The sequence below is a fragment of the Lepidochelys olivacea genome, assembly GCF_965140295.1.
Source record: "Lepidochelys olivacea isolate rLepOli2 genome assembly, chromosome: 1".
In the NCBI taxonomy this organism is placed as follows: domain Eukaryota; kingdom Metazoa; phylum Chordata; order Testudines; family Cheloniidae; genus Lepidochelys; species Lepidochelys olivacea.
Genome location: NC_140411.1, coordinates 310,697,682 through 310,721,284, shown reverse-complemented (window position 1 = coordinate 310,721,284; position 23,603 = coordinate 310,697,682). Strand labels below are relative to the sequence as shown.

General features: G+C 40.0%; 1 protein-coding gene across 4 annotated transcripts in view; it reads right to left on the bottom strand.

Annotated features, from left to right (window-relative positions):
- PTPRZ1 (protein tyrosine phosphatase receptor type Z1) overlaps nucleotides 1-23,603 on the bottom strand; it is a 192,235-nt gene that overhangs the window by 168,288 nt on the left and 344 nt on the right. The window lies entirely within an intron of this gene.

The window sequence follows — 23,603 nt, the reverse complement described above, 5'->3', positions numbered from 1 at the left end:
AATCTTGAGACACTCTTTCCTCACCCCACAGCTCCTTTTTGGGTCAGGACCCCTACAATTACAACACCATGAAATTTCAGATTTAAATTGCTGAAATCATGAAATTTAAGATTTTTTTAAATCCTATGACCGGGAAATTGGCCAAAATGGATCATGAATTTGGTAGGGCCCTAATTATTTGACAGTTATATGGGGAAAAATTAGAACTAGTTCTTGAAATACTAGATTGTTGCATCAAATGGGATGAGCCAGGATGACAGGCAGGACCGGTTTTAGCAGAAGGACAAATTCACTCTGTGCAGAGGACCAGCACTAGGTCCAGCCAACAGTTAAGTGTTGTTTATGTCCCCCAAAGTGGGGCTGGGCATAGTTTTTGTACTTTCCCCTTGCACTGAGTGAATTTCACTTTGGGTGAAGGAAACTAAAATGATCGTGTATATTACATCTGTGTGTGGAAACAGTTATCAAAATGAAGGTAGTATTGTGAAGAAACTTCTGCTTATCCCATGAAGAGGTACAGAATGGGCCTCAGATCTTCAATTTCCTTCTTAATTCCTTTTTCCAGATGCCTGATCTTCCCAAGACCTCTTGAATTTCTTCAAAAGCAAAACTAACATCACCCCCCCACCCCGCATTTCACTTTCCTCTCCTTCACCTTCCATTCCTAATTCTACCTTTCTTCCCTCTCTCCTGTTTCAGACTCTTGTCTTTCATCTACTTTCTGCTACAGATCTTCAGTCTGTACCTTTGACCTCATCCCTTCCCCTCCTGACATCTCTGGCTCCATATCTAGTTCCCCCCCCACCCCCAATTTCCTTATTTTTAACTTCTCTCTCTTCCCCCTGTAGCTTCCTATCCTTTACCATGTCAAATAGGAGTTCCTCATCCTCTCCTTCAAGAGCCCTCCTTCCCTCATCCCAGGCTACATCTGATACAATCGCACCCCCCCATCACTCCCCATGGTCATTTGGGGATTACCATTTTACTCCTCTCTTTGCTATCTTGTCTCACTCTCAGCTTCACTCCTCAGCCCCGTGTTGAGTCTTGTTTTCCTGTCCTCAGCAAGGACAAATCTACTCTCCCTACTGCTCTTCTTTATTAACTGCTACACCCTCCTTCTCCTCCACAGCCGCCCTATATCTTATTATTAGTTTTTTCATAATTAGACAGAGAGATAGAGAGAGCATAATTTATATATGTTTAAGTGCTTTGTAAACTAACAGTACGACATTACTATCTATAAAACAGTTATTCCATTATCAGAGAAATTCAGTCTTCTAGCAGAGTATATCATAAAAGAGGGATTAGAATGTTCGAATTAGAATTAATTAAGAAATCACACTCTATATTCCTTCTCTAATGTTATGCTCATTGCTTTAGCCAGTCCAACTAGTGTCAATTAAATGCAAAATCAGGTTGAGACAGAGAGGCTGCATTCTAAATTAACCTACAGTAACCTGGATTATTTCCAAATTCTCAACTGGATGAATGGATTGATAGCTCACATACTGGCGGCGAACCAGTTTATTAAAGTGAGGATTAAGAGTCTCATTCATTCATTAAGAGATATCTGCTCTGTTATATATTCCACAGTGAGCTTGGGTTGGGGGGATTGGTGTTTTTGTTTTATTGCCTTGCATCATAGCTTTACCATCCCAGAGATCCACTTCCTGAGAGGACACAGCAATCCATTAACTCTGCCACACCTTCCTCCTCAGGACTTCCGTAGTCTGGCTCTCCACTCATGTCACAATATAGTTTCCCCCTCTTCTGAGGTATCAATGATCCAAACACATAGTGCCCATCAAAATCGTGGTAGTCAACACACCATCTTCCTCCCATCCTGGGCTCCTCTTCAGCCTCAATCTTTTTCCAGAGCAGCAGCTCACAGGGCTTCCCCCTGGAGTCCCTGAGCAAAAAACTCAAAAACTAGACAAAAATACAAACTATGCAACTTCCACCCACCCCAGGGTTGAGTTTTTATTCCATCTTAACTTGTCCCCAGTTCTCCATCCTTCAACACAGACTAGCCTACAGGGCTACCTCCATAGAGTCTTGCACCTTTTCCAAGGCCCCCAACACAGAAGCTAATTCCACTCCTGTAACTTTCCCACAGTTCTCTCTTCACCTGGCTTCTGGCAGATCTTCCCACACAGAGGGAACTCCAAGCCTCCTCTCTCCAGCATCTCCTCCCCCAACTGTACTGAACACCTTCATTTTAACTGCTCTCTGAGCCTGACCCATCCTACAGATATGGCAAGGTGTGGCTAATAGAGCTCACAGGCTCTAGTTAACCCCTTCTCAGCCAGTGTGTGGCTTATACACCCTATCACACCTGGTTTCAGTTTTACTTTTCAGTTGTTACACTATATGGTTATTGGGTTTACAGTTAAATACTGGCAGCTTCTGACTATAAGGTTTTAACACTCCGTGTCCTATGCCCATCTTTTCGACTGTATCCTAGAGATAAAAGAAAAAACCCATCAGGCATATGGATATGCTAGGATATCCTTCTTCACTTCAGATTCTCCATTTTAGAAACCATCTGTATTAGTACGTTTATCTAATTTCATTTTGAATATTCAAATCACTGAAACCTAATAGAATCATAGAAGATTAGGGTTGGAAGAGACCTCAGGAGGTCATCTAGTCCAACCCCCTGCTCAAAGCAGGACCAACCCCAACTAAATCATCCCAGCCAAGCCTTTGTCAAGATGGGCCTTAAAAATCTCTAAGGAAGGTCATAAACATACAGCTAAGGGTAGCATAAAATCCCTCCTTTACCTGTAAAGAGTTAAGAAACTCAGATAACCTGGTTGGCACCTGACCAAAAGGACCAATAAGGGGAGAAGATACTTTCAAAAAAAAATTTGTTTTGTGCTTTTGTTGTTTTGTTTGGAGACAAAGAAAGAGACCAAGCAAGTAATTCAGCTCCTACTGAATGATACTTACTATTTCTCTAATTTTAGATGTAATAGCAAGGAAATGCGTTAGAGTATCTTTTGTTTTAGCTTGTGAATTTTCCCTATGCTAAGAGGAAGGTTTATTCCTGTTTTTTTGTAACTTTAAAGTTTTGCCTAGAGGGGAATCCTCTGTGTTTTAAATCTTATTACCCTGTAAAATTATCTTCCATGCCGATTTTACAGAGGTGTTTCTTTTACTTTTTTTCTTTATAATAAAAGTTCTGTTTTTAAGAATCTGATTGCGGTTTTTAGTGTCCTAAAAACCCAAGGGTCTGGTCTGTGCTCACCTTGTTTACTCTCAAGCCTCCCCAGGAAAGGGGGTGAAGTGGCTTGGGGGGATATTTTGGGGAAACAGGAACTCCAAGTGGTCCTTTTCCTAAATCTTTGTCTAACTCACTTGGTGGTGGCAGCGATACCGTTCCAAGGACAAGGAAGAATTTGTGCCTTAGGGAAGTTTTTAATCTAAGCTGGTAGAAATAAGCTTAGGGGGTCTTTCACGCGGGTCCCCACATCTATACCCTAGAGTTCAGAGTGGGGAGGGAACCCTGACAGATGGAAATTCCACCACTTCCCTAGGTAACCCATTCCAGAGCTTCACCAGCCTCCTAGTGAAATAGTTTTTCCTAATATCCAACCTAAACCTCCCCCACTGCAACTTGAGACCATTGATCCTTGTTCTGTCATCTGCCACCACTGAGAACAGCCTAGCTCCATCCCCTTTGGAACCCCCCTTCAGTAGCTGAAGGCTGCTATCAAATCCTCCTTAACTCTTCTCTTCTGCAGACTAAATAAGCCTAGTTCCCTCAGCCTCTCCTCATAAGTCATGTGCCCCAGCCCCCTAATCATTTTCATTGCCCTCCACTGGACTCTCTCCAATTTGTCCACATCCTTTCTCTAGTGGGGGACCCAAAGCTCCAGATGTGGCCTCACCAGTGCCAAATAGAGGGGAATAATCACTTCCCTCGATCTGCTGGCAATGCTCCTACTAATGCAGCCCAATATGCTGTTAGCCTCCTTGGCAACAAGCACAAACTGTTGACTCATATCCAACTTCTTGTCCACTGTAAATACCCAGGTTCTCTTCTGCAGAACTGCTGCTTAGCCAGTCAGTCCTCAGCCTGTAGCAGTGCATGGGATTCTTCCATCCTAAGTGCAGGACTCTGCACTTGTCTTTGTTGAACCTCATCAGATTTCTTTTGGCCCAATCCTTCAATTTGTTTAGGTCACTCTGGACCCTATCCCTACCCTCCAGCATATCTACCTCTCCCTGCAGCTTAGTGTCATCCGTGAACTTGCTGAGAGTGCAATCCATCCCATCATCCAGATCATTAATGAAGATGAGCACTATATTTGCCTTTTTCCAATTGTCTGGGACCTCCCCCGATTGCCACAAGTTTTCAAAGATAATGACCAATAGCTCTGCAATCAAATGAGCCAACTCCCTCAGCACCCACTGGGAGCTGCAGGCAGCCATGCCTGCGGATGGTCAATGTAAAGAAACTGTCTCACGGCCCACCAGCGGATTACCCAGAGGGGCCGCAGGTTGCCCACCACTGGAGTAGAGGCTCATGCATTTAGCTCTGGGTCCCAGGTTTGATCCCGCCTGCTGACGACTGGGGTCTGTTGGCCTTATGTAAATACAAACAGAAGGACAACATCTTCCTAAACTGCTCATCATAAAAAACAATTGATGTTTTGCCAGAGTACAGTAGCAGGATTTGCCCCTTTCTTAGGTTACTCTTTCTTTTCAGAGGAGAGCTCTCCTCTTTAACAGCAGCGTGTACAGTTTTAACCAGAATTAAAGTCCATTGGGCCCATTTCTGAAATCCTTGTCAACTCTTTAAGGGACTTTGGTGAGCAAACCTCTTTACAGCTCCTCCCATTTAGCTCAGTGGGATGTTTGGAGTTTTGCAGGAATGTAGAATTGTTGCCCTCATTTGGAACAACAGTCAGTACATTTTTCTTAAATTTTCTAGTAACAATTATAAAGGATTCTAGGAAGTACTGTTCATATCCCTTTGCTTAGCAAACTGTCACCCTTTATCTTTGCCCAGCTGTCCAGAATTTCATTATAAAATTCGTCATTTATCAGAAGTAATTAAAAATACTGGAAAATCTCTTTTTACTAGGTATTTTTGTTTGTTTTTTAAAGAAGGTTTCTTTAGTTCAGAAAAAATAAAGGTAGGTAGGTTTTCATTCAGCACTTGCTTGCCTAATTTAAACTCTTTGGGCACGTGAATGCTGGTTTTCATGGCCTGTTTTTAGCCTTTACTTGCAATGTGTATTGTTGTAACAAATTTGGGATCAATTGTGCTGAGTAAGGGTTGTTGAAGACACAACCCCAGCAGGTGCAGTGGGAGGAACTGCACCTCACTGTTGGAGCTTCCCGGTGGCCAGGGAGAGTGAACCTTCTCTGCTACAGCACCCTGTTTGCTTTCCTAGCCAGCTCCACTGACCTCCCTGGAAAGTTCAGGGCCACAGTTATGGCTCTTCCCTGCTACTTTTCAGGTGGCCAGTGCCCACACAGGTGTAAGCAGACCTCTCAGAATAGGGTTATTGTGTTATCATTCAAAATATATCCGAGGGTCACCACATCCCTAAACCACCGACCAAGATTTAGCAATGGTCCATCACAATGGGGGTATAATTTACTCAGCAAGTGAGAGCTGGGGTGGGGGGGGGGGAAGGAGGTGTTACACCATTTCAAAAAGGTTATTTAATGGAAGCAAAGATAATATAAATGGTTAATCAAAAAAAATAACAGGGATTTTATTTAAACCAGAACAAATGGAACTGGATTTGACCTACCTACAACAACATTAAATAGATGAAGAATACAGATAATAAACAAAAATTAGAACCATTTGATTATTATATGTATGCAATTATATACACACACACACACACACACTCTATAGCTTACTACTAAGTGTACTTAACGAAATGTAACTTCTAAATAAATAAAATGTATCTATATCTATCTTTGCATGCATAGGCCTCTTTTAGGTTATTATAGTTCAAGGTTCCCCTTTCCCAAATCTCTTAGTACTGTCTAATGCCCTACTCAGTCTCTGACCCTCAAGTGCCTCTCATGACTTCCTGAAAAGATGGACTGGACTGCAGTGATTCTTGCTTGCAGGGGTGCACATTAGACCAGACCATGTGATCTGAAGGACCTTTGGTTTTCCTGTTCCAAATCTCTGGGACAACATGAATCAATGACAGGAGATTATATTCTATGACTGGAACCAATGATCAGGAACATACAGGAACAGATGTTCAGGAACACACGTTCAGGAACACACCATCCAACACGGACTCACTTGACCAGCCAGCTTCCAACCAAACAGACCCTCTCCTGCATGTCTGTCTGTCCTGCCCAGTCTCAGCCTCTCCATTTACTCTCCTTCTCGCTCAGTCTCGGTTTCCCTCCATCCCTCTGGTTGCCCTCGCCTCCTGCTTCTCTCACTTTACTCACAGATTCTCAATTTTTTTATGTCTCTCTCTTTTAGCCTTCCCACTGCCTGCCTCTGTCCCTCCACCATCCCCCTCTTCTCCTCAAATTGTCAGTTTCCCTCCTGCAGAGGGGAGAGATCACCTCCTCTCCATACAGAAATGTGCGCAGTCGAATCCCTTTACTGTATTTACATGGGCTACAGGAAGGACCAGTCTCTGGCACTTGAGGGAGTGCTGGGATTGCAGCTTTCTCTGGTTGCTGTGCAGGATTGACATAAATAGGGAGGCATATATAATATACCGAGTACAGTGGCAATGGTCAGTGTCAAAAAGTCAACATTTACCACAGTGTTTTAACTATTGGTATCTGACACACTGTAATATTTTCCTATAGTTAGAACAGGAAATAATGGTGGTATCTTGGGACACTGCCATGTGGTAACTGTTGTTAAAATGTAGAATTTCGAATGGTGACCAATGTATCTTCTGATTCTGATCTCTAATGTTTGTTTTGTGACCTCTGCATTAGCAAGCCAGATCACCAAGTAGGAACTAGATGCTACTTTGGAACATGTGTGCCAAGGCCACACAGAACTGAGATGGCAGCTAATGAAAGATGTAACCTTGTTTACCACATGTTCCGGCAGTGAATGTTAAAAGCCTCACCTTTTAGCATAAAGAAACTATCAAAATTAAACAGGATGCTATTATTTCTTACAAATGTGACCCTTATGAGGAGCCAAACAATGACAGTGGTCTGTTAGCCATTGTTGAATGCTAGAAGATCTGAGTTTTCTAAACCTTGAAAGTGCCCTACCACACTTTTGGGGCATGCATAGTCATTAAATGAAAGGAGAAAGACACACCTGTTTTATGGATGTCCCATTCAACTTAAGTATTTCCTTTGCCATGCTATAGCTATGCTGTGGCATGGCTGACATCACAAATGCTCATCAGATGTGTCACATTCTTTTCACTTCACTGACTTGGATGCAACATGCCACAAAATGCTCACCTACTGCTTCCATTCAGAATCAGATTACTCGATAAAAGTAAATTGTACTTGATGGAATGAACAACATAGCAGTTAAAAATATTTGGCCTAGATGTTATATCTAATATTCATAGAAAACAGGGTTAGAGATGACGTATTGGGAATAAAATTGCAGACCAGCTAGTTTGACCCAAGTCTTCTAGCATATTCACAACTATGACTTAATTTATCTGAGTACATTTAAGACAGCTACATTCAGATGATGAGAACAGAGGACTCAGGGCTATTTGTCAGCAGAAGCAGGGTACCTTATTCCAAGAATATTTGTAATATTAACCCCACTTTTTTGCATTTACATAGTACTTTTCATCCCAAAGTGCTTTTAAAAAGGTTGGGGAGTTACCTCCATTTTACAGATTATATGATAAGTGACACGCCCAGCATGCCAGTGGTAGTCAGAACCAGTCACCAGGTCTCATGACTCCTAGTCCCATGCTTTAATCACTAGATTAAACTGCATCCCCATATGTAAATTTAGCCACAAATGTAATTCTAGTTATTGGTTAAAATACTGACCACAGATAAGGGGAATACAAATATAGGAACTACTCTCCCTGCCATCTGAATGGAAGTCTGCTTCCCTGTACATATACTGTAGATCTCCATAGACTATGAAGGAGTCTACCTATATCATTTCCTGACAGTAGGATTTTGCCCATCATCATGCTACATAACACTAACATAACATTTTCCTCTTGAAAGTACAATACAAAAGTTAACTTATAAATTCTCACAACATGCCTGGGAGGAAGGTAAATATTGGTAAGCCCATTTTACAGATTGGTAGCTAAGGCAGAGTGTTTAAATGGCTTGCCCACGGCTACAGAGGCCAGGATGAGAACTCAGGTGTTCCTAGAGCCCACTCTTGAACTAAGGTCCATAGAATGCTTAAGTCTATAGAATGAAAACCTCCTTCTATAATGTAAATAGCTATATTTCCCAAACACAAGAGTAATTGTAAAGTACAGAGGTATTACATCAGTAAGCATAGTAATAACATTTCCTCTTTAAATTAAAATCCTGCAGGTCTTTATATCTATAGAGATTATTTTGACCTGTATTTGTAGATCACTTTGTTTGGTAAATGAAGTTTCAAAAGCAACTAGTGTTCATTCACTGCCTCTTGAGAGGTGTGTCCACAAGCAAAATGGTGAAAAAACTGCTTAATAAATTATTTTGATGTAGAAACGTTACCAGAATATTTGTTTCCCTAGGGAGCAATGTTGAAGAATATTTTTTCACTTATTTGAACATAATTAAGAAGCATTTATTAAGCAATTTATCAGAGTAAACAAAATGTTTTTGAATATTCTTTGCCTGGGAACACTTTGTTTTGCATGTAATATATGAGTACAATAGCTAAAAGATATCCATGCAACCTTAAAATTAAAGCTTTTCTGTAATGACTTTATTCTATATACTTAAATATATATATTCATAAATAACTCCTAAGTGTAGAGAGACAACAAGCAAATTCTGCACTAATTTAGACCACAGAGCCTTTAGTACCTCTCTCCTTAATTCTGATCTCATGAAAAATTAATAGTATGGGGATACATTTTGGCAGATTCTGTTTCTGAGCCTACAACCAGCAAAAACACATCCACCACAAGTCATGAAGAGCAGAAGATGGCCTCAAAGATTTTGCCTCTTGGAAAAAGTCACAGCGACACCAACCTTCAGGGGCATGACAGGGCACAAACTAGGGATCTGGGGCGCAGTGTGCATTTTTAAAACACATACTGTATTCACTCAAGCCTGACTGACCTCAGGCCTCTATGTACAGTCTCCATGCAAAATTTTCCTTCTCTTGAAAGGAACAGACTGTTCTGGTCTCAGCCAGGCTATGGGCACACATTAATGCTGCTTTTTTGACCTACTGATGCAGTCACTCTCAAAGGTGAGGCAAGGAAGAGTGTGCCTACAATGACTAGATGTCCCAATTTTATAGGGTCAGTCCCAATATTCGGGGCTTTGTCTTATATCAGCACCTATTACCCCTCACCCTGCCCTGATTCACACTTACTATCTGGACACCGTAGGTGTGCCCCCTATTCCTTTCCAGCAGCCTGTTTGAATGTAGCCTTACATTTATGTACACGAGAGTTAAAGAATTTCTGTAAGAGGACATGAAAGGAAAATTCTTCATATTCTCTTCTCCCTCTTCAGATCATAAATACATGTAACTGCAGATAGCCTAAGACCTGGCCAGTCATTTCTGCAACACATAAATGCTTAAGTGGTTGCACATCTAGTTTTGGAAGTAGCAATAATAAATCTGTGTTTTGGTCTTTTGTCATGCACTGGATATCTAAAATTTGTAGTTGTTCTGTAAATATATCTCACCAGTGCAAGCTGAACATTTACTTCCTGTTCTGGACTGATTGAAAGCTTTTCAATCTCCAACAAGTTATAACTGCCCATTTTAAAGGATTATTGAGAAATGCTTTGTAAATCTAAAATAATAATAATCATAATACTTAGGACTTATCTAATGTGTTATATCTGCCAAACATTGCACAAAACTAACTAATTAAGGGGCCTGGTTGAGCTTTTACCCTGCATTGAGGGCGGTCTGAGATGTACTAAGTCAATGAAAACTCGGGGCGGTATTGTGCTTCAGAGAAGCTGAGTGACTCAGTGGGGAAATGGTTGTATTCTCTCCACTCCATCCAATGGAGCTGGCTTACTGTGAAAAGGAGCACATGTTCTACCCTCCTTAAGGATGGTGCAGCTGCTGCATGCTTTGTGAATCTGGGAGGTATTATATCTGCCTGTAGCAAAATGCATCTTGGAGCTCCAGCTGGGATGGTGCAATTACACAGTTTCCAACACAGGGATGCAGATTAATGACAGTTATACAACTGCACCCTTTAAGGGTGAAGCATGAACTTTTCTGCCAGACCAGTTCTGTTTCTGATACATAGAAATAGGGATCTGCCAAGACTGAAATGTGCATGGTCTTCTGGGATATGCAATCCCTCGGAGGCTGCCCAATTTCCACAAAGCCCCAGATGTACAGCAGCCCGACTTATCCAGAAGTAAACTGTGCACTGTGGGACAGGCTACAAAATTACAAATAACCAAGAATGAGAGACTCTCCTTTCAAGCAGCTCGGCAGCAGGGAGATGCGATACTGCTTGAGAGGATAATTTCTCATCTTCTTTAACAATGCTCCCTACCCCTACACCCCGCCCCCCCATTCAAAAGGGAAGACTGGTTCCAGGCCTAAGCTATTATTAGTTCAAAAGAATGCCTAACTTTGTGCTAGGAACCAAAGGACTTTCCCACCCTAAATATTTCTACTTTTGTTTATATTACAGTAGCACCAATCAAGAGCATGGTCACACTGTACCATACAAGTACATAAAACAACATGGATCCTACGGCAAAGAGCTTGTCTGGAAAGGAGTCCTGGAAATCACTGTTACTAGTGGTGACCCCCAACCTAGAAAACACTATCCTAATAAGAAAAGGAGGACTTGTGGCACCTCAGAGACGAACAAATTTATTTGAGCATAAGCTTTCGTGAGCTACAGCTCACTTCACTGGATGCATCACGAAAGCTTATCCTCAAATAAATTTGTTCGTCTCTAAGGTGCCACAAGTACTCCTTTTCTTTTTGCAGATACAGACTAACACAGCTGCTACTCTGAAAACTATCATAATAGACTCCTTTCTACAACCCTGGCAGTTGTCATACTGTGGGGAATTATCACTCTTTTCGTTCCATAGCCCATTTAAATCTTCTTCGTGGCATATCTGTTGAGCAGAATCTTTATCTCCAGCTCTGAGAAAGAGCATGGCTGGGTGACCACAAAGCTGAGTTTGCCATCACGTGGCTGCTTCCACGGGTTGTGCTGCCTTGAGGCAGTATTTCCTGGGATACTTGTGGTTCAACCACAAAAGACCTATTTGGCCTGGATAGGACCATTTTATATGAAAATGTTATTAGCCAGGGTAATTTTTATTCATTTAACCTTTTATTTCCTTTTTAACTACCACTCTAGTTTAGAGTTATTCCCCCAACACCGCCACTAAGAGGGATATTATTCACAAAATATACTGCTTTTAATATCTAATGTCAAGAACAAAATATAATTTTGCGTTACTATATAGAGTCTTTGGACATATTCTTGCTAATGAAGGTCTGATCCAAGTTCCACTACAATCAGCAGAAATCTTTCCAGTGATTTCAGCGGGAGTCAGACTGACTTCATATGCACCAAAAAATGCATGTAAGCAAGCAAATGGTGGAACCCACCACACATATGCAAGTGGAAGATTCCACTGGGATTCTAGATCATTGATGAATGTAGCTAAGGGAATGTGAAGCCCATTAAACCCAGCAGATCATAAATTCTACCTGTTTGCAACTAGACTGAAGATCCTGTGCTCTGGGCTATTTCCTCTTTCTACTATATTCACAAGCTGCTAGATAGCCTGCAAGGCAAGTGTATCCTGAATGAAGCCTCTTCTGCTGTTCTCATTCACTTTGACCTTTCTTCCCTGTGACTTTCTTTCCACATCAGACATTGCCATAGGATTTACTCCAGCTGCATGTGGGACAGAAGTTGGGATACTTCTTGTAGCCATTCCCTTCCTTATACATTTATGGAGGAAAAAGCCATAGCCTGGCCCAAAGACTGCAAATTCCTCTGGGTAGAGCCTTTCCTGTCTCCATTAATATCAATGATAGATCCCATTAATTTGTCAGCAAAACTGCATGCATACCCAGGGTGTCCTATAAACACTGAACAAATAGTGTCTACAATTACAGCTTTTTCATGATATAGTCTGTAATAAAGTTTTATCCACATACAGTATCTTCATTTGGAATATGATCTACAAATTTTATCCCTATCAACTGATTAACTTACAACTTATTTACCACAAACAAAACAAACACACATTTTCGGGTCCTCTTGTATTTTGTTTCTATTTCTTTGAAACTCTATGTAACCTGAAACTTTCCATTATGAACCACTGCATTATTATCTCCATCTGATTTATCTGAACTGATCTTCTTTCATTCAGCAAGACAACTAGACTAAGCTTAATGTACATTAAATTGCCCTAGTAATTTTTTCACATTAGGAATCTCTTTCCCTACAGTAAACATTTAAACAGTTGAAAATGTTAGTCACGTCATTTAAGATGTGCACATATTTCCAAGGGGAAGTATATATCCATCTTTCCTGGCTGCATATTTCTAGTAAGTTTTCTGCTTAGCAGTTCAACCACTCAGACAAATCTCTAGTAGATTGTGTGTCACAGTCACATCACCTCATGCAAAAAAGTCAGAGCTCCCCACGTAGACAGTGAAGAATACTGTTAAATGGAGGTACATTTTCTCTGCCAGTTCACACAATACAAATCCCACAGCTGACAGCACAATTCAGAAAAGACACAAAACTACTCAGAGCTAAAGGGCTGGGTAGTCTCCCAAAATCTTTTTTGTACAGGTCTATTTATCACTAATGGATGAGGAGAATGATTCCTTGGCTAAATGTATTCCTGTCTGCACTTGAATGAATGCTATTGAGTATAATACTGACTAATCTGTGTTCAAATGCCTATGTTGCTAACTACAGAAATCTGCTTTCTTCCTCTAATCCACAGATGCCAAACACTGTAAACCTCCATGCAAAATGATAAGACATGGTACAGAAAATAAAACAGAAAAAAAAAGAACTTTACATTTTTTTCTTTTACCTACTCTTTGTAATGAAAATTACTATTGATTGTGATTCATACCGACCTTAAGTTACTACTGTATACAGATAAAGTCAGTACTAAGCAAAACTAAAATAAGAATAAAAAATGAAATCAAGAATACAGAGTGGAATAAATCCAAATGCCAAAAACATGGAGAATAATATTAAGAAATAAAGAGAGTGGTTAGAAAGAGTGGGGAAGATTGTCCCCTCCATATGTGGAAATACATATGGGAGTGGGTCTGAAAACCCTGGAGGAGGAACATTGCAAAGCTTCCTGATAAGGATCTGGAATCATCCTGCACTTAATTCACTATAATCAACACAGCAGAAGTGGGTCTTTAGGAAGGACTTGTATGTGGATGAGGTAGGGGCTTTGTGGATGAGGTCAGAGAGGTCACACCATTTATAAGGAGCTGTGTGGAACAAGGCACGTAAGGGATTGTGTGAAAAGCTGTCCAACCAGCGGATAAGGCTTGAAACACTGTAAGAGTGGAAGGGATGGGCCAATGCTATGCTTAGCATTGACAAGCTAACACAAACTGGAAGGGGCAGCATTATGAAGAACTTTGAAAGTGGTAACAAGAGTCTTTCATTTCATGCAACAGCAGATGGGGAGCCAAGAGAAAAGTGCAAAGAGGGAGGAAACACGATCAAATGGATGGGCAAGGGAGATTATTTTAGTAGTTGCATTTTGTATGGATTGAAGGGGGGGGTGGGGAGAGAGAGAGAGAGAGTGTACAGCACAACAAAAATGGCAGCCCCTCATCTTTCATGCCCCACAGGACAATTCTACTCAGACAGACAGCCTTTCACTTGATAAAACTGAGATGAAGCAAGCCAGTGTCAGACCTATTGGCATTATTTTATAATTACACACACGCAAAAAGTACATTATTAAGCTTTTAAAGTCAAGCACTCAAAAGTTAGGAAATACCAGAATTGAGGTTGCCTGTGCACTTTGGCCCTTTGTATGTATGCATTATGAGAAATATTTAATTACAAGAACACATTCTATTTTTTCCCCATCGGACCCATACACTAGTCGTTCGTCCCTCCCTCCCCCGAGAATAATATTTCACACATGTATCATGCCTTCCATCTCAAAACATTTATTAATTTAGCCGCAAAACATGCCTCTAAAGCAGATGTTCTTGCCCCAATTTACAAAAGGGAATTCTAAGGCAGAGAGAGAGAGAGAGAGCGACAAATCTAAGCACAGAGTGGAAGTCTGATCGACTGAGTCCTAGTCTAGAGTCTTATCTACAAGAGCTTCTTTCCTCCACCCAGGGCAACTCTGCATCCATGTGAACCGCTTGGATGATATGGGAAGGGTCTACAGAATGGCTGGGGGAAGGAAGTGAGGAATCCTTCCTCCAGCGTGAGCAGCTACTGTTGCCAACTCTCATGATGTTATTACAGGTCTTGTAATATTTAGCATTTTATTTACAGCCCCAGCTCCTGCAATGACACGCTTAATTTGATCATTTGTTAAAAACTAACTTTTTAAAACCATTAAGAAGTTTCTAGCACTCCTGGTTGTGGAGAAAACCTTGCTTGAAATAGTAGATGCTACAGGGTTCAAAAAACCAGAAAGCAAATAAAAAGAACCCAAAATCTATATTTTAAAATCTCATGTTTTTTAAGACAATCTAATGGAGCTTTTGGGCCATGACTCCTGATTTTTGAATATTTGGGTTTGGCAACAGCAAATAGCAGTGGAGTTGCTATACAACCACTGAGTGTGGCCATGATCCAGTGTGCATTTCCCCTCCAGGGTGAAGGATGGCTTTTCTGGACACGTAGTCGTAGATACATGAATGGAGTAGCATTATTTTCCCCTTGACATGCTGAATATATTACTACTAATTTGGTACTCAATATTCTGATTAACCAGTTACAAATGCTCATTCTGGGCCTGATTCTCCCTTCAGTTATCTTGTAAAATCGCTAGTAACTTCAGTGAAATCAACATAGTACTAAAAGAAAATGCAATTATTGTCCAAACTTATAAGTAAATTACACATAACGAGGTACCCCATGACACTTCTATGTTATTTACAAAGCACCTATCAACGTAACCGATATGGGGAGAAAATGCACAGAACAAAAGTTTTCAAAATGGCTGGAATTGAATGAAACGACTGATTGAAATGAGTGATTAATTTGGAGATGCATCTGGAACTGAAAAAGGTAACTGCCTTTATTAAAATTAGGAGAACCTGTAAAATCATCTGTTTTTCCACTAACTAATTATTTAGTATCCAGTCCAATATTGCTTTTCACGTGAAACATCCATTGAAATCATGGGAATTTTGCATGTGGTATAGGCACAGAATCAGGCATCTCTAAGAAATGATTTTATGGACTATAATTTCCCTTAAATATATTGGCTCTGGCCTTCAAAAGGAACTTTCAGGTACCTTAATGCAGGCTGCCCCTATTGGAATATTACAAGGTATTCTTTCCCTAGGCTTTGACAGATTTAAAAAAAAAAAAAAAAAAAAAAAAACCCTAAAGGATTTTTTTTAAAATGAGTTACAATGCAGGGAGAATCCACTGAAGTCAATAAATTTTTCCATGACTTCAGTGGGAGTTGGATTGGGACCATATAGCATCTAAATCAACTGAAAACCAGACATATTAAAGGAACACCCGATGATTTGTCAGGAAAGTTTAAATGAGTTAGCAGTTCTCTATGAAATTCAATTAGTGCATATACAGAAACATAAGTCTTTATTCATTAAGAAACTTGATTTAATGTGTTTGTGTACAGCAGCCTTTATTCACTGTATTTCAAAGTACCTTGTAAAAATATTTCAATACAGCACTCCAGCTGTTTCATTTCTCCCTTTGTAACACGAATATTTCATCAACTCTTCACTTCTTTTATCTTTAACAAGCCTTAGCAAAAGATACTTAAGTCAGTGAGAACAGATATCATTCTTAATTGTAACTGTTTTATTCAATTGTCAAGCAATCTAGAACTAAACAGAATTCCCTGGACGCAGAACATGAAAATTAAGGGTCCAGCACCTGTCCTGTAAATCCTTAATCAAATGAGTAATTTGTACGCAGGTGAGTACTCCCAATAACTTCAATGGGACTACTTACCTGAGCAATTTTACTCATGATTATGGCTTTGCAGGATTGGTCCTTTATTCTGCAGAACACTTGTCATTTCAACATGATGCAACAGTTGCAAGAGCAAAAATAAAGATACCATTGAATTTTGTTGTAGTGTTTTTTGTTTTGAAGGTATCCTTAAAGATTTTACAAAGATATATACTGAGAGTCTGATGACTGGGTATGGAGCAACAGAAATCAGTATGCCCCTCACAATGACATATATAAATGCACAGAGAATTTTTTACATTAGAATCATCCACTTGATTGAAGAGGATTGTTTTCTAACTCCAAACTAGTTTGTAGGAATGCCAAATAATTTCTTTATCTTTATGGGGTTGAACCTGAAATGGGAATTTGGAATGCAGATCAGTTGGATGATTGTACCCCTAGATTCTAATCCTAACTTAAGATTCCCAAATGTAATATTTCAATTTTACATAGGGAATTTTTCAGGTATGATTGACATCCATAAATGTCAAGAAATACCTGGTTCTTTAGCATTCTTCCAAAGTAGTAAGTAATTTTCAAAAGCAAAATTGAAAGGATCCGTGGTAAACACAACATTAATAAACCTTGATATTTACACGAAGTCATGTGTATGACCGGTAGGGGAGCCAGGTGTCTAGTTTTCGACCGGAACACCCGATCGAAAAGGGACCCTGGTGGCTCCGGTCAGCACCGCCGACCGGGCCATTAAAAGTCCGGTCAGTGGTGCCGTGTGTCTAAGGCAGACTAGTCCCTACCTGTTTTGGCACTGCGCTGCGCTCCGGAAGTGGCCAGCGGGTCTGGCTCCTATGTGGGGGAGCCCATGGGACTCCACGCACTGCCTCCACACTCCCACTGTCTGGAAACCATTGCTAATGGGATATCGGGGGAGGGGGACAGTGCCTGTGGGCAAAAGCAGTGCACGGAGGCTCTTGTCCCCCTCACCTAGGTGCCGGACCTGCTACTGGGTGCTTCCGGGGTGCAGCGCGGAGCCATGACAGGCAGGGAGCCTGCCTTAGCCGCACTGCACAGCTGCCCGGGAGCTGCCTGAGGTAAGCTTGCACCCCAACCTTGAACCCCAACCCCCTGTCCCAGCCCGGAGCCCCCTCCAAACCTGGAGCCCCCTCCTGCACCCCAAACCCCTCATCCCTGGCCCCACCCCAGAGCCTACACCCCCAGCCGGAACCCTCACCCACTCCTACATCCCAACCCACTGTCTCAGCCCAGAGCCCCCTCCCACACCCTCTGGTGTGGGGCCAGGGATGAGGGGTTTGAGGTGCAGGAGGGTACTCTGCACTGTGGCTGAGGGGTTCAGAGTGCAGGAGGGGGCGAGGGCTCCAGCTGGGGGTGCAGGCTCTGGGGGTGAGGGGTTTGATGTGCAGGAGGGGGCTCCAGGCTGGGGGGTGGGGCTGAGGGTTGAGGCTAGGGGTGCATGCTCTGGGCTTGTGGTGCAAGCTCTGGGATGCCTCATACTGAGAAGCAAGATAAAATGGTGCATGAAGCTGTAAGAATCAAGCTATTAACTGGGAGACACGGGTTCCAGAACTATCTCAGACTTCCAGTCCCCAGGGGCAATATTGAGAAGCACTGCCCATTTGATGAGGAATTAAGAACATAACATAAGAATGGCTATACTGGGTCAGACCAAAGGTCCATCCAGCCCAGTATCTTGTCTACCGACAGTGGTCGATGCCAGGTGGCTCAGAGGGAGTGAACCTAACAGGTAATGATCTAGTGATCTCTCTCCTGCCATCCATCTTCACCCTCTGACAAACAGAGGCTAGGGACACCATTCCTTACCCATCCTGGCTAATAGCCATTAATGGACTTAATTGGATAAATTCATGGAGGTTCTCTTTTAAACCCTGTTATAGTCCTAGCCTTCACAACCTCCTCAGGCAATTGAAATGGTCAGCAAAAGAACAGAATCTGCTCTTCCTTAAATTACTAATTAGAGGAATCATAGTGGGAAGTGACCACTTAAATAATGTATGCAGGAAATGAGGAAAATAGCTTTAATTGGAGAATAGGCAATACATATAAAGAATAGGCAATACATATAGTTGCATGTTAATTTACTAACTCATAGTTGAAATATTCAGAATATAATCAAATTATCTCCACATACTTATTTCCTGAAGAAAAACATAATTTAAAAATTAACAAAAATATATTTAAACAACCTTAAGTAGTGCTGCCTAGCATAGCTTTGAAAACTTTGCTTTTACATTGCATTAGAAGTGGGAAAAATTACTGTGCCAGCTACGTTACATATCACACTCACAAACAGTGTGCAGCATAAATATTGGTTTGCACTTACGCTATTTCAAGTTTCATTAAAAACAGTCTCAGTAACTTCTGCATAACTTTTCAGATCTACTAATATTTATATGTATAATCAATACACACTTTGAAATGGGAATGTCTGTATAAAGTCTTTTTGGTACACAGATATATAAAATCAAATGATGGTTAAGAAAAGAAAATCCCCTTTAAATTCATGTTTATGTTTTGTCTTTTTTTATTCTGCTTAGCTAAATATATCCATAGAGAGCATGTAATAGGAAACGTGCATCATCTTAAGTGTAAAGCAGAGTTAATAATAAAATCTCCACTGTGATATCATCTAGTATAAAGTACAACAAACATCAGAAAAGAAATTTACGCTGGGCAATAGGGCCTCATTCTGTATTCTTTACATATCATACTGAATCCAAATGAGGTTGTAAATATGCACATAATGTATGATTGAGTCCATAAAGATCATAAAAGCATACTTGATCCAAGGCTTTCATGTTTGCATATCCATTAATTGTTAATTATTAGGGGTACATATCAAAGTACAGCACAGCAGGTGCATTCACAAAGCTCTTATTGGTAATGAGATAATTGCTTGTACTGTACCTCCACCACTCAGCTTTGGAAATAAACCCCTTGAAGTCAGTAGAATAACACAAAATGAATTATTTAGAAAAAAAAAGTGCTATTTTCTGTGTTCATAATGGCTTGTTACTCTGATGCTACAGACTGAACTAAAAACGGAGCAATGCATTGCACATAATGAAACCAAAGGACAATTTACTAACGGGAAGATTTCTTATTGGGTTTTGAAGGGTCAAGGGTTGGGTGGAGAGTGGAATTTAATAATGGCAAAATATAGATGAGCTACATTCCAAGTGATTTTTTTTTAATATACTTTGGGGAAATCATCTGTAAATTTTCACGAGTAAGAGGAGGGTACAGAGAATCACAAAGCAATCTGCAACATGTTAAGTTCATCTGAATATTTAAGTCACTAACTCAAAATGAATCACTCTTCATAATACAATTTGTTAAAATGCGTTTCTGGTTTTTAAAAAATTTTCTCCTCTTCAATTATTTATAGCTAAATCTGCACACTGGAAACAGAATGGGACAAATCCTGCAAAATCTTACAGCTCATGGATTTGGGTTACCTAGAATGTGTTTAAGTCAGAGCAGATTTGAAATGAGAGTGAATTAGCTGAATAAATGCAATTACAAACTGTGTCAATGATTTTTTGTTCATGGTAAAAATGCCACAATCAATGCAGAACGATGTGCAGTGCTTTTTTATTTTTTTATAATAAAAACAAAAATTTACTAGGAAATCTTTATTCTGACCATAGAATAATGTTTGCATATAATCACATAGTGCCAGATTCTACTACCTGTAAGGATCCCAAATGAATAGCATCATTGAAGAACTGAAGTAATTGGTACTATTTGAATAAAACCTTATCGCATAAGGAGTCCCAGTGATTTCAGTTCTTTAACTGACTTTAGTGGGACGACCTGTGGAATAGGGTATTATTCATCCCTAAGTAAGGGCATCAAATTAAGGGCATTATAATTTGCCCAGTAATACAGCAGATGAAACCCCTGCCCGCAACTCAAACTCTAAATTTTTCCTTTGGGAGTGAGTATTCTTCCCTCCTGTTTCCCTCCTAGGAGTTTTTCATAGGGTGGGGAGAGCCAGGCTTTACTTATTTTTCACAGATTAATGACAGGTTTCAGAGTAGCAGCCGTGTTAGTCTGTGTTCGCAAAAAAAAAAAAAGGAGGACTTGTGGCACCTTAGAGACTAACAAATTTACTTGAGCATACGCTTTCGTGAGCTACAGATGCATCCAATGAAGTGAGCTGTAGCTCATGAAAGCGTATGCTCAAATAAATTTGTTAGTCTCCAAGGGGCCACAAGTCCTCCTTTTCTTTTCACAGATTAAGTGCCTCATACTGCTCCCATTGAAGTCCAAGGCAAAACTCCAAAGTAGAACTGGACCCCAGAGCAGACTTCTCTTGAAGCACGAGAGGATATCACTGTAAGACAGTGGCAAACTGGGAACTCAACTGTATTTTTCTGAAATTACATGCACATCAGATTGGATCTGTAGAACACAGTAGGTTTTCAGGAGAGTTCTCTGTATCTCCCTGAGGATAAAATGATAGACTCTTGAAACAACAGGCACAGCCTTCACGAAGAAGCTACAGTCTACCAGGCACTTCAGCAACATTCCATTCATAAAATAAGCTGACGCTGGTTCTGGATACCAGAATGAATGGTAACCACTAGCCCAGTACAAAAAACTCTAGGACCTATAAAATTCACTAAACCCAGTGATTCAATTCTTTATTCTGAGAAAGCAAAACTAAATTAAATCAAAATCTAAAAAAAAAAAAAAAAAAACTTTAATCTTACAGGAAAAGAGCTATAGATTAGAAGTATTCTGGGTTGTAGGCAGAGGGAAGAAGATATTCAAATGAAATCTGATTAAAATTAGTCTAATAACCTGTCCAGTGTATTCATTCATGGGAACAATCACATCATTCAACAAGCTATGCAGTCTGGCTCATCAGTCCTCAGAAATGAGCTACCATTGAGACCAAATCATCCATCACCTCTAAGAAGGGTGACCCCTCCAGGTCAGTTTTGAAAACAATGGTGAATCTGTCAAGGGAGAAAAATGAAGTAGCAGCTGGTGTTATACCTGATGTGGGATTGAAAAAAAAAATGGTTTCTAGTATCGGCAGATCTTTTGTATTTACGTGTACAGTATACTCACACAAGTACACTGAGTGTTAGAAAGTTACATTATAAACAAACACCTTACTTCTACCAAGACACAAAAGGAAGTAGAACAAATGTTTAACAGTCAAGAATCTCTATTTCCCTAGAGAGTTCAAGTTCTACTTAATGCCTTTCCATTTTTTATAATATGGCATGACCACATTAACCTACAAGTAAGAGGTAAACTCCAGTACCATTGCACTTCTGTCAGAAATGTAATTATGACTTTATAACATATACATTGTGTCATAACAGCATACACCCATATTTACACGTTGTGAAAGTAGAATGAATTATATTGAAATTATATTTCATTAAACAAATGCTACTTGAAGGGTTTGTTGAAATATAGTTGTCAGGAAGAGAAACATTAAGGAGTGTGAGACAATGGGTCCTCAAACTAATTAACTTAGAGCTCCTACTGAGCTAGGAGATTGGTGAACGTTAGTATGCAAATAAGATATGTCTGTATATTTGTCAGTTTCTGCTTCCTTTTGTCTCTTGCGTTAAATTGGCTTTGGCTTATCTGTATAAATAAGTTAGCTTGAGCCTCAGAGAGGGGCTCACATATCTGCACTGGCAAAGCACTTTGCTAATAAACAGAGTGATCGGACAAATTATGTGAGTCCTGAATCTGACTTTGACAAGGTACATATAAATAGATTTTAATTTTGACTTTTAAAATAGGAATTTTCATTACTATTAGGAAATAAGTAAGGAATATATGAAAGATGTTATAAAAACCTCATTGAGTATATTTTGCTAGTTCATACTTTGCCATACCTTACTACTGGAAAAATGTATTGGTCTATTCATTTATATTTTATTTTAGAAAAAGATTTTTAGAATTAATATTTTAGAATTAAAATTTGAATAGCGCCTATCAAAAGTTAAGAATGTCGTTATAACAACTGAAATATTTTTAATTAAAGGTCATTTGCACCCATCAAGTTTACAATTCAACCACTTCCAATACGCTTTTTGGAAAGGAAATTCAAATTAGTTTCTTCCTCTGTCAAATCAAAAGAATTACCGTATGAGGAGTTCAACTACAGTGAAATTGATTGCACCGTTTGCGCATGACATTGATCTTTGTTTATAAAGATTTACTGTGCCAGAAGCAGCACCACCTATTGGATGAAAAATGTAGGTTAATATCTACTTTAACATGAGAGCTCTACTATAAAACTGGTTGTGGACAGATGACAATGACTGAAGATCTTATTTTCACATAAGTATGTGAAACTTAACCAATATTTTCCAGGGTTTTGGCAGGAGCTAATAGCATCACACCATAATATACAATATAAAATTTCATGATTTAAAAACATTTTTATTTTAATATATATGACAAAGTATTTAAGACAACACTTCTAATAATAAGTTAACTATTCCTTTAATATTTGCTTTCGAATGATAGAAAGGAAATTGCAGGATTCTAATGATGCACTCTGCATAAATCTGAATGTGTTTAAAATTAATTTGGTTATGTAAGTGGTCCTGCTAAAATCAGAATACCAATACTGTGTACAGTAAGGGTGAAATGTTAATATACAGACTAATGTATTTTTGCTTTTAAAGACATCAGTATCCTACTCATTTTAGAGCAATGACTGAATTAATCAGCTATTGGATAACTGTCTTCTTTTTAGACTGAGATTTGGCACCATTCATTGATACTCTTAAAAATGTTAATTGCCTAAACAGGCTGCTGGCTAAAATAAAATCGAACATCTAATGTACTGTACAGACAAGTTGATGCTTGTTGCCTATATTGCCTTGAATTGTAGATTTTTCTCTCTCTCTCATTTCATATGTGATAAATTTTCATGTGAGTGCATCCAGTCGGGCTGTGGGAGTGAATGGCTGGAACAGTGTCACCTCAGAGGAGGCTGATCCTGGCTCCTTGGCTAATGGCAATGCAAATAGCCCTTTACCTAGTGCTTTTGGTGTTAAATACCACTTTTCAGGCCAGGGCGTGGGTGGGATTGTGAGCGATCCCAGCCAGAGCAGCCTGTCTCTGCTAGTGGGGGCAGGACTCGAGCTTGCCTCCACGGAGCCCAGCAGCAGCAGCTGGAGGCTAAGGTGAGGAAGGAGAGAAGAAACATTCCCGTCCATGATGCTGACAGCATATTTCCGTGGTGTGAAAGTAAAAGAGGCTCCGGTCGGGAATGGCACTAGCCAGGGCTCACAGAGGCGCAAAGTTGGTTTTAAA